Here is a 13,098-nt window from a genome sequence, read left to right on the forward strand (position 1 = left end):
GAAAGGGCTGTGGGGTTCTGGTCACCACTGTCTCCCCTGGGCCTGACTGTGTCTTGCACATGGATCGCGCTCCACAAGAATACATTCAATGAATGAACGTATGAATGGTTTAGCCAGTTAGGCCTACTCAGTCAGGACGATTCATTTCACGGCACAGGCTGTGCCTCTAACGATTTTGCTGCTGAATTTACTAAAATTTCATTTAGGATTTAGCATCTGTATTCATAAGTGTCATTAGCTGGTAATTTTCAATTTTAGGCCTGTCTCAGTCAGGGGCCAGTCCTGGAGACAAAAACCATACCAGTTATTTAAATGGAAGAATTTATTATAAAGAATCACCCTGGTCTTCTGATGCTGGTTATCGCTGGGATTGGGGTGAGCGAGGGGGTGGCGATGAAACTGTTTCTCTAAGTGTTGGAAAACTTGCAAACTGGATTCAGACGCTGCTATGGGAAGGAACTGCTGCTGCCAAGGAGTAGGAAGCAGATAGGGAGGAGCAAGTCTCTTTTCTCTTCTCCAGCCTTACAGTGTGTGTGTGTCTGTCTGTCTGTCTCTCTCGAGCTCTCTCTCCTGGCAGAGCCTAACAGGGAGCAGCTGGCAAAGCAGAGCTGTGGTTTGCAGAGTCCCAGACCTGGCATCCTCAGCCAGGGAATGGAAGGACATGTTTGGAGCTGGGAGACAATAGCTCAGTATTTGGTACAGAGTCATAGAAAAATAAGGTAATCTTTTCCTAAATTTATCATGAATTATTACAATGTATATATTTCTAACTTCTCTCCTTATTAACTGTGTAGTTTTGGACAAGCTTTTTAAAGTTTCAACACCCTTTGTTTACTTATCTGTAATAAGAGAACAGTAATTCTGTGCCCATCTCATAGTGTTATTATTTGCAGATTTCAAATATGTTCTCTAAGGAACACAATGGTTCTAGGTGCTTTTATTTGTGGAAGGTCTTTTACAAATTCGCCCCCCTTTTCCAACTCTGTTGTTAGTTTTCAATTTTTTGTTGTGTCCATTTAGGTCAGATTTATTTTCATAAACAACCATCTCTTGCACTCACCTTATCCAGAGTCAAGAAGACAAAGCCCATCTTAAACTTATCATGTCCATCTCCATGTACAACCTTTCCCTCAGGCCCTGCTCAATTGTCTTTATCTCTTTAAAAGATGATACTAACCAACTAATTGCTCAATCAGAAACCTTGGGGTCATCCTTGATTCTATTTTCTATATCGAATCCATCATCAAGTTCTTTTACCTCCAAAGCATATCATTGGATCCCTCCAATTCTTTCCATTTCCATGGCTACCACCTCAATCCCAACAACCATTGTCTCTCATCTGATCAGAGTTACAGCCTCCTACCTGATCTTCCCACCACCACCCTTGACTATTCCAACACATCCTACATAACATCAGGAGATACTTGGTTATTTCTATTCCCTTCTTTAACCCTTCAACACGTTACCATTCGACTGGAATAAAATCTATACTCCTTACTGTAGTCCCTAAAGCTTTACATGATTGGACTCCTGTTTAACCCTCAGGCATATTTCACGTCAAACTTCCCCTTGCTCATTGTGTACCAAGAACATTCTGATCTTTCAGTTCTCTGAACTTACCAATTTTTTTTTCTGCCTCAGACCCTTCTAATTTTTTGTTCCCTTTCTGCTTCTCCACATCCCCATCTTTGCTCCTCCTTCTCTTCCTTCAAGTCCTAGCTAAAATATCATTTTCCCAGGGATGCCCTTGCCAACCACCCAATAGTAGGTGCACCTTTCTATTACTTTCAAGCCTAATACAACACTCTGCTTCCTTCTTGGTGCTTGCCACACTGTGTGAATGTTTCGGTTTGCTAAAGCTTCCAAAATGCAGTATACCAGAAATGGGTTAGCTTTTTACAATGGGGATTTTTTAAGTTACAAGTTTTAATTCTAAGGCCATGAAAATGTCTCAGTTAAGGCATCAAGAGGAAGATACCCTCTGTGAGGAAAGGCTGCTGGCATCTGGGGTTCCTCTGTCCCATGGGTAGGCAGGCACATGGCATTGTCTGCTGGTCCTTCTCTCCTGGGCCCTGGTTTCAAAATGGCCCCCTCAGTTTCTGTGGGTCCTTCTTGCTTCTCCCAGGACGTTTTCTTTCTTAGCTTCTCTCCAAAATGTCTCTGCCTTTTATCCTCTCATAAAGGACTCCAGTGAAAGATTCAGACCCACCTTGAATGGGCTGAGTCACATCTCAATTGGAATAGCCTAATCAAAAGGTCTCACCCACAACAGGTCTGCCCCCACAGGAATGGAATAAAAGAGCATAGTCTTTTTCCAGAGTACATAACAGATTCAAACCAGCACAACCTACCCTCTGGACCCCAAAAAGACATGTTCTTTCCATGTGCAAAATACATTCATTCCATCACAATATCACAAAAGCCTTAAATCACAAAGTCTTATCATAATCAGTTACAGGTGTGGTTTGTCCTAAGGCAAAATTCTCCTCTGGTTGTGGACCTGTGAAACTTAGAACAAGTTATCTGCTTCCAATATACAAAGGTGTGACAGTCATAGGATAAATGTTCCCATTGCCTTAGGGAGAAATTAGAAGGAAAACGGGGGTCACTGGACCCAAACAGCTCCCAAAACCCGCAGGGCAAACTCCATTAGATTTCGGTCTCAGAGTCATCTACAGAAAGATGTTTTATCCTCAGGGTTTGAGAGAGTGGCAGTCCCACCCTTTCTAAGGGATTATGCAGCGGCCCTGCTCTCTCCAAGCTTTGGGGAGCCCACCATGTTCTCGGCTCCACCCTCTTCAGGCATGGGGTGGCACCCGGGCTTTCTGCCATCTCTGGGGTGTACTCTCAACCCCCTTAGAACAGTGGGGTGGTGGCCAGGCTCTTCCCAATCCCCGGGGAATGAGCTGTACCCTCTCTGAAGCCTGGGGCAGCAACACTCTTTCCAAACAATAGGGTGGCCAAGTTCCCCTCAATTCCCAAGGCATCTGAGAGCCCTGGGGTGGTAACACTCTTCCTGAACAATGGGGCAGAAGGCCCACCTTCTGCAAACTCTGGAACAAACTCACCCTTTCCACATGAATGTGTGGGTCTGCTCTCTTGGCCCAAAGTTTCTTAGCTCCAGACCTTAGCTTTCATGGTTCTGCCTTTGACATCATTTTTCCTTCCATCTGTCCCTTTTTTGGTTACTCCAGTGCTTGCTTGACCAGACAATTGGGCACCATCACCTGGCCAAGTTGACACATGAACCTACCTATTGCAGTGAACATTCTCTTTATTTGTCTATTTACTTTTGTTGTCAGTGTACCTCTCTCGAATGTAAGTTCCAAAATACTAGGACTATTTCTGTCTTGTTCACCATCCTGTGCTATGTACTAGGGACAGGGTACTCAATATTTATGAATGAACAAATAAAAGGAAGGTTGGTTCTTCCATCTGGCAGGCTGGGAATCAGGCAGGGAGAGTGAGGGAGACTTTCACCATTGGCTGACACAATGATTAAGCTGCTTTTCCCTTCCAGGCATGGGCAAGGCCCAAGTCCGACAGGGGAATGGGTGAGCTTGGGCTCATGATTTTCTGCTTCTTTTTTCCCTCGAGGAAAGACTAAAGGGATGTGGGAAGAATCTGACCAGAGTCACCTATGCCAGTTTCCTTATCTGCCAAGTGAATAAAAGGAAAAGGAAGGTTGCTAAAATATTTAGGAGACATGTGGAACATAGACTGTAGAGGAGCATGGGTGGACTCTGGGAAACTAGTTGAAAGACTATTGAAATAATCCAGGTGAGTGTGGTTGTGGTTTGGACTATGGTGGTAGCAGTAGAAATGTGAGAAGTGGTTATATTTGGAATATGTAAGAAAGATCTTGTAATGACATCTTATTCTTGCTACTTCATTTAATTTTTGTGCTATGAACTGAGGAACTCCATTCACTCTCCCCAATATTCTATTTAAATTCTCTGATGTTTATATATTTATGGGACATTTAAGCAAGCTTCTTAAAATCTTCAAGGTTTAGGGTACTCATCTGTAAATTGGAACTATGTTGTTGTGTAGATTCCATGACTGTTAATGGGTTGAATTTTGCAGCCCCCTCCCCCAAATAAAAAGTTATGTTGAAGTCCTAACCTGTGACTGTGACCTTATTTGGAAATAAAGTCACTGCAGGTGACATTAGTTATGTTAAAATGATGTCACACTGGAGTAGGGTGGGCCCTTTTCCGCTGTGATTGGTGTTCTTATATGAAGGGGAGAAGAGGCATAGACAGACGTAGAGAGAAGATGGCCAGTGCAGATGGAGGCAGAGACTGGAGTTGTTACCACAAGCCAAGGAACTCCCAAGGATTGCTGGCCACCACCAGAAGCCAAGAGAGAGGCATGGAAAAGATTTTTTTGCTACAGATTGTAGAGGGTGTATGACCCTACAGACACCTTGATTTTGGACTTCTAGTTTCCAGAACTGTGAAACAATAAATTTCTGTTGCTTTAAGCCACCCAGTTTGTGGGACTTTATTATGATAGCCTTAGGAAAGAAATACAATGGAGATGCCAAGGGGTGGCTTGAGGGGAGTTTAGGTCTGCCACCAATAATCTGCATGAGGGTAGACCCATTCTTTGACATGGATGGCTGACATTTCCTCAACATTTATAAATTGCTCTGCTAACATAGATTCAAACAGATAGCTACTTAAGCAGCTACTGTGTGGATTAAATTAGGGAAGTAATTTTGAGAAATCAACTAGCCCAGTGTTCTGGTAGTCTGAGAAAATGTGACTTTCCACCTCTTCAACCTTATTGATTATTTAAGAAATAATTAAAATGGAAAACAGAATTCATTTTCACCCAAATTAACAAAGATTAAAAACAACACAAAATGAACAACAGCAAGAAAAACCCCACGGGGCCTTTGAGGCTTTGGTGAAATGAATGCTCAGTGTTGATGGGTGTGTGCATTGGTACTAAATCCTTTGGGAAAGTTGTCAATATGTGTTGGTTCTATAAAGATGTTCATACCCTTTGATCTAATTACTCTACTTAATGGGAATAGGTGAAGGAAATAATCTAAATTTAGAAAGAGCTTTATGGTTATGAAGGTTCATTGCAGCATATACCCAATTGCCCAACAATAGCTAAGAAATTATGATTCATTCACTGGATGGACTATTATCCAGCCATTAAACATGATATTTTTGAAGAGTAACATACAAGAAAATACATTTATTTAATAAAATTTTAAAAGCATGATACAAAATTGTCCATATAGAACTGTCATTGCCATGTAGAAAACAAATATGCACAGAAAAAAGATTGGGAATAAAGATAGTAAAAAAGCCTACAATGGTGATATTTAGGTTGTACAACTATGGGTGGCATCTTTTGTTCTTTCTATCATTCTAATTTTCCCTAATGAGCATGTAATAATTGGAAGTTTTGGTCTAGTATGGCATCACTCACAAATCTGGAGGTTCGTGCTGGCTGGCTGAGGCAATGAGGGTGACTGCATAAGGTGTCTCCAGCAGGCTAGCTGGACTTTATTCACATGGTGATGGCCCCATCGTTCCCAGGAACAGCAGGAGAGGGCAAGCCCCAATGCGAAAGCACTTTTCAAGCCTCTGTTGGCCTCAGGTTTGCTATTGTTTCATTGTCCAAAGCAAGTCAGATGGACAAGCCCATGATCAGAGTGGAAGGTATGGATGCAGGGCAGAGGAGGGAGTTACGGCAGCCATTTTGTGAACAATCTACCACAGTAATAATTGGCCATAACAATCACTGAATCAGGATGATCAAAGCTGGGAAGTAAAATATAAATAAATATAATTGACCAGCCCATGGGTTATGAGTCCCTACAGCATAAAGTTCAAAGACCTTAGCTCTGACACTCAACTACTTGTCCCTTGTTCTCTCACTGTACTCTTTCCTCACACCTGAAAACCATAGTTACCAGGCATACTAAGCTTTTTTACAGTTATCCGAACATACCTTGCTATTTCACACCCTACATCACTGCTCCTGCTGCTTCAGGTGGAATACAGTTACCCACACTGAGTCCCACACACTAGTCCATCTTCAATTTTCTTTGCAGACAGGACAAGTTTTACCTCCTCAGGAAAGCCCACTCACCCCTCTGGATAGAATAAACACTCCTTTCTTTGGAACCTCTGAGACCACATACAGATTTCTAATTTCGTATCTACAGAACTTCAGTAGTCATTTGTTAACATGCCTGTCTTCCTCTTCTAGACTCTGAGATCCTCAAAGGCAGGGACGATATCTTTCTTGTATTTGTCTCTAGAGTCTGGTACCTGGCAATTGGAAGATGAATGTTTAGATAAATTGTTGTAACGTACATTTTAAAAGAATTGGGGTAGCTGGTGGTGGATACCTGAAACTATCAAACTACAACCCAGAACCCATGAATCTCGAAGACAATTGTATAAAAATGTAGCTTATGAGGGGTGACAATGGGATTGGGAAAGCCATAAGGACCACACTCCACTTTGTCTAGTTTATGGATGGATGAGTAGAAAAATAGGGGAAGGAAACAAGCAAACAAACAGACAAAGGCACCCAGTGTTCTTTTTTACTTCAATTGCTCTTTTTCACTTTAATTATTATTCTTATTATTTTTGTGTGTGTGCTAATGAAGGTGTCAGGGATTGACTTAGGTGATGAATGTACAACTATGTAATGGTACTGTGAACAATCGAATGTATGATTTGTTTTGTGTGACTGCGTGGTATGTGAATATATCTCAATAAAATGAAGATTAAAAAAAAAAAAGTAACAAAAAAAAAAAAAGGTGTGATTGGGCAATACGCAGGTTCAAAGCCTCTAGCCACTGACAGTGATAACTCTTCTCAATTTTGTAAATGCCAAACTGTGGTGGTGGAGACCATTTTGGTTTTGACTAAAATGAGTTTATTATAAAAGAAACTTCTCTTTGCAAAAAAAAAAAAAAAAAAAATCACTAGTGAAATCAGGCATTTTTCAGTATATATTTACTATTTGCACTCCCCCCCTCCATGAGATAATTTAATCACTAGTTAAATGAAGCATTTTTGATATATATATATATATATTTGCATTTCTCTCGGGCTAAAAACTGACTTTTATTTTAATGTCATAATAATTGTAAGATTATGTATATCAGTGGAGTAGCTATATGTTTTCAAATAGCATATGTTTTATTTTATTTACTTTGCAAAACAACAAACTTGAAATTCTGAAAACTTCCTAACAAACTGTGGGGAGAAACCTGCTACTACATATACTGAAAGCAGAAATATATAGCTCTGCAGCCCAAACAGAAACAAAACTAAGCTTGACATGACATATGAAATGTAGAAATTATTACTCAGGTGGGAAAATAACAACTTTATCAATCTCCTTTAGAATGGGCACCCATTAAGAGTTATAACAACACTTAAGTTCAGAAAATCAATCATCTCAAAAAAAATTTTAACAGCCTAAAGATTTTTCACATCCTAAATTGCTTAGTTCTCATTTCTTTTTGCATTTCAGCTTGCGGTTGACTTTGCAAGGCTAACATTTTCTTTGGTGACAGTTTTTTAAACATAAACCAGAAGAATTGAGTCAGTAGCTTCCCTATTCCATAGAACATTTGAGAACTTAAAAAAGTAGTATTTAAATTGGACTAAGATGAGAAAGTTATATGATATTTTGATAGGTGGTTTGTTTTATGCATGTGTTTTGTTTTTGTGTTTGTGTGTTTTATGTTTTTTGACCTCCTAGACCCATCCTAATGTTTTCTGGGATCCTCAAATGATGTGCAGATGGCTTTTTTTTAAACCACCCTTTTGTAACAGAGTAAGTTATTGACAAATTAATTTGCATACTAATTTTTATATTATCAGTTTCTTATGCTGTGAACTCATCAGAAAGGTGACTAGAAAGCCTTCTCCTTGCCTCTCACTGCATGTTCAGCCAGGCCCTGTATTCTGAGTTCCAGTCTCTAGGCCCCAGAGGAAAGTGAGGGCCTCTGTGTTACACTCATCTTTCCAGAAGGACAGTTAGTAGAAGGGAGGATTTTATGGATTTAACCAAACTCAGAAGGAATAGTGAATTCTTGGGCACTGGGAAGCAGGGCTGGCTTCATGGGTGAGCAACCTGTGCTGTCACACAGGGCCCATGCTTGGCTTCATGCTCTGCTGTCACCATCTTGAAATTGTTAATTAGTTTTGAACAAGGGGCCCTCCTGCTCTGACAGGGAGGCTGCAGGGATACTTGAGGACAAGCCACTGTATGGGCACATGGCAGCCTCTCCTGGCCTCTCCCTTGTCTTCCGGGTTCTGTTGACCTTCAGCTCTTGCTTCCCATAGCTTTCCCTCTCTGTCTGAATTTCATTCTGCTTATAAAGGACTCCAGTAATAGGATTAAGACCTGTCGTGATTGAGGTGGGCCACACCTTAACTGAAGTAGCTTCATCAAAAGGTCCTACTTACAATGGGTTCACCCCCACAGGAATAGATTAAGGTTAAGAACATGTTTTTCTGTGATACCTACAGCTCCAAACCACCACATCACATCATCATTCCATACCCTAGCTTCTCATTTATTATTGCATCCAGGAATAAGAAGTTCCTTATGGCGCATAAAACTGCAATTAATGCATCTTCACAGGCAAAGATGGAACACTTGAGATTCAAACTGACTAATTCTTATTTGCAAGGAAGAATCAGGTGTCACCAATGATATCCAACATTCAAGTTACATGAATTGATGTAAATCTACCTCGGAAATCCAAGTCTTCCTTTCCGTAAGATTTTGATCTTTATTGAAACACTTTGTAGTGGGTGAAAATGAAGTTTTCCTGTTCATCCTTCAATAAGACCCTACTGTTTATTTCATGCCAACCATTCTAAACCCTTTTAAGACCCATTGATTAATATATATGTGGTTGTTGCCTCAGCCTCATTTTGTAGGTAGAGAAATACTTATGATTTTCAATGTTCTCCCAGGCCAGAGTTCATTTAAAAGCAAATAGATCAGTTTTTTAAAACATTATTTATTTATAATAGACTGTAGCCTCCAGTTGCCTTGCTTATGATGAAACTGTTTATTTAGAGTATGTGCACAACCCCCAACAATGGAAATAAAATACTGGAGTCAGCATTTTACTTTGGGAGAGGTCATACCAATTTATATGAGCAAGAGTATTTACTTTTTAACAGTGAAACTGGTCCACTATAAAAAGTTGTATTGGCTAAATGTACTGCTGGAATTGATCTGTTTCATCATAGTACTCTTTCAGGCTGCAAACTTGGATAACTGCCTCTTTAGGGGGAATAAAGCTGGCTGTAAAAAAGGCAGATGGAAGACATTAAAACCAGAACACTTCATAAAAGAAGATATAAGAAAGTTCAGTGAGCACATGAAAAGATGCTTAACATCATTAGTCATCATGTAAATGGAATTAAAACCAATTGAGATACCACTACAGTGGCTAAAATAAAGGCCGACCACACCAACTATGGACAAGGATATGGAGCAACTGGGATTTTTTTGAACTGCAGGTAGGAGGGTAAAATGGTACAACAACTATGGAGAACTCTCTGCCAGTTCCTTATAAAGTTAAACCTACTTCTCTGACCCAGGAATCCCAGTCCTAGGTATTTTCTCAGGAGTCCACAAAAAAGTATACATGAATGTTCAGAACAGCTTTATTAATAAGAGCCCAAGACTGGAAACATCTCAAATGTCTATCAGCAGAAGAATGGATGATCAAATTATGGTATAATTACACAATAGAATACTACTGATTAATAAAAAGGAAGTAAATAATTAAAAGGGAGAGGTGCAACAGTGTGGATGAATTTCAAACAAAACAAAACAAAACATTATATTGAATGAAAGAAGCCATTCTGTTAGAATCTGCAAAAATGAAATTCTAGAACAAGCAAAACTGGCCTATGGTGATAGAAATCAGAAACTAATTGGAGGGGATGGGGGTGGATGGGGGAGTGGTAGAGATTGACAGGAAAGGGGCAGGAAGGAACTTTCTGGGATGAAGAAAATATTTTATGTCTTGTTACACAGGTGTGTAATCGTCAAAACCCATTAAACCATGCAGTTAAGATCTATACATTTATCCAGTATCCTTGATTCCTGATGACAATCGTAGAACTATATAGCTTATATGGTGTGACTGTGTGATTGTGAAAACCTTGTCGCTCATACTCCCTTTACCCAGTGTATGGACAGATGAGTAGAAGAATAGGGACAAAAAGTAAATGAATAATGGGGGGGGGGGAGGGTTATGGGATGTTTTAGGTGTTCTTTTTCACTTTTATTTTCATTTTTATACTTTTTTTTTTTTTGGAATAATTTCATGTTCAAAAATTGATTGTGGTGATGAATGTACAACTATTGTGATGAGACTGTGAACAATTGATTGTACACTTTGGATGACTGTATGGTGTGTGAATATATCTCAATAAAATTGCATTTAAAAATCTATGCATTGATTTTTATGTCAGTTATACCTCAATTTTTAAAAAAAGAGCACTCCCCTCAAAAAAAAAAAAGTCTGCCTCAGGCTATATGTGTATTAGGTCAGATTAGTGTTTTATATTAATCTCAAATAATGATTAAACTGAAGAATGTCATGACAAGAGTACACAGGGAAATCAGTCCAAATCAACCAGTGCTGGTGTCAACCCATCCTTTGTATATCCCATCTCAATCACCAGAAGGTATACAAGGCCCAGTTGACAGATGAACGGCTCCTGTTGATGGAGTACGTATAGGTCACAGTTAAGCCCATGTATGAAGCCAAACAGGAGCACTGACACTTCCAATTTTCTCTCTTTCAGCACTGCCACATGGCTGGAATGCAGATGGAATCTTTACAAGGACCAGAGACCCTCTCTGTGATGCTCTACCTGCCCGGTACACTCCCTGTCTCCAGCTTATTTTAGCCTAAGGCCTCTGCAAATGACAGGACTTTTAAATGTTAACTTTTTATTGAGTATAACTATTATAGTAGCTAGTCTCCGAAGATGGCCTCAATGAATCATGCCCCCGATATTCATGCCCCTGGCAGTCCCCACCCACACTGCATCTGTCTGGCCTGTGACTTCAGTTCAACAGTAGCATGTGGCAGCCTAGCTTTTGGGAAAGCACTAGTAGGTTCTGCTTCCTTTCTCTTGGAACACCTGTCTTGGGATCCCTGAGCTGCCATGTAAGAAGTCCAGAATGTCAGTTTGGATCCTCCAAGAAGCATAAACCAAGACCTAATTAGATATGCAAGAGATTTATTCAGAGACATGCTAGTGAAGGATAAAGGGAGATAGAGCAGGGTTAGCCTGGAAAAGGCTCAAGATCATGATGTTGATCCGACACTTGAGAAAGGAGAGAGGGAAGGAAGGAGGATTGGGTAGGTGAGCCTCAGACTGCAGTGTAGTGCTGAGAAATTCTTGGCCAACCTGATGGGGAGCCTCAGAGAAAAGATTGCCCATTGAAGAAGTCCTGCAATGGGCAGGAATGGCCCAGCTCCAGGATCCCCACTGTGCTCAATCACTGGCTGGGCAAAGCACAGGGAGATCACGGTCTCAGTGTGAAGGCTATGGGGGATCCCAAAGGTATACCTGCTATCAGCTAACTATACTCCTCAAGCAGGTTCTCTCTTGAAAGGAGGTGTGAGTGGTGCACTCCCATGGCTGTCCCATCTAGTCACCCTACTGGAGAGACCACGTGAAGAGCCCATGTGGTGAGGAGAGGTCCTGAGACTGTGTGCAGCAAGAGAGAGGCCCAGCCATCTCCATATCCCGGTTGAGCTTCCAGATGACTCCAGTCCCAGCCACCATCCAACTGAAACCCCCAGAGGATGAACCACCCAATCAACACAGAAAATTGTGAGTGATAGATGGTTTAAGTCACTAAATTTTGGGGGGATTCATTATACAGCAATATATAAGCAATACAACAGTAATGCACATAAAGTATACTAATCTCATGTATACAGCTCAAGCTCAAGATCAAGATCTAGAGCATTTACAGCAATGCAGAAGATTTTCTCATGCCCCCTTCCCAGTCAATATCATGTCCCTATCCAGAGGTAACCATGATTCTGAGTTCCATCGCCAAGAATTAGTTTTGTACATTCTTGAACTTTATTTAAATCGAATTGTACAGTGTATACTCTTTAGCATCTGACTTTTTTCACTCCTCATTATGTCTGTGAGATTAATTCATGTGGTTGTTTGGAGTAGGAGTTTGTTCTTTTTTGTGGCTGTGTAGTTTTCTGTTTTTATAAGTAGACCATATTTTGTTTATCCATTGTCTTCTTGATGGATATTTGGGTTGTTTCCAGTTTGGGGCTCCTGTGAATAAAGCTGCATTCAACATTCTTATATAAGTCTTTTGGTAGACATATGCACCTTTTCTTTTGAGTCTATACCTAGCAGTGGGATTGTTGGATCATAGGATGGCAGATGTTTAGCTTTAGCAGGTAATGCCAAACTGACTGAACATCTTATAAGTACATTTCTTATTTGGTTTACTGAATTATAATGGCATATCAGGGACCTATTAATAAGAAACCCCTGGTTTCTTGTGTTTCTCACTCACTTGACTTAAAGCTCCATGGGGGCTGGGATTGTATCAATCACCTTCCTTTAGTGTACTGCTGACTGTAGAGGGGATGCAGTACATATTTGGTGAGGAAAAAAATAAGTCCTATTAGAATATTCAGAAATATATCTTTGATGGTGAAATTTTAGATACTATAGTGAACCAATAGAGGAGAAAAAAATACATTTTTCTCAAACTTCCATAAATATTATTTATGATCTCTTGACTATAGTTGTTTGGAGAGGGATTTTTTTGTAATTAAATTCAGTTTTATTGAAATATACAGTCATCCATGGTGTACAATCAGCTGTTTACAGTATGATCACATAGTTATGCTTTCATCACCACAATCTATTTCTGAACATTTTCCTTACATCAGAAAGAATCACAATAAGAATAAAAAACAAAAGTAAAAAAGAACACCCCAACCCACCCCCCATCCCACCCTATTTTTCATTTAGTTTTTGTCCCCATTTTTCTACTCTGAAGAAGGATATTTTTAACCTTTCT

At 40.1% G+C, this 13,098-nt stretch overlaps 1 long non-coding RNA gene across 1 annotated transcript; it reads left to right on the forward strand.

Moving 5' to 3' along the window:
* Nucleotides 1-594: 594 nt before the first annotated feature.
* LOC119522924 lies at nt 595-11,849 on the forward strand. Its single transcript, XR_005214563.1, has 3 exons — nt 595-719; nt 10,830-10,905; nt 11,650-11,849. It is a non-coding gene; the product is annotated as an uncharacterized LOC119522924 (long non-coding RNA).
* The last annotated feature ends 1,249 nt before the right edge of the window (nt 11,850-13,098 follow it).

The sequence above is a fragment of the Choloepus didactylus genome, chromosome X, assembly GCF_015220235.1.
Source record: "Choloepus didactylus isolate mChoDid1 chromosome X, mChoDid1.pri, whole genome shotgun sequence".
Lineage (NCBI taxonomy): Eukaryota > Metazoa > Chordata > Mammalia > Pilosa > Megalonychidae > Choloepus > Choloepus didactylus.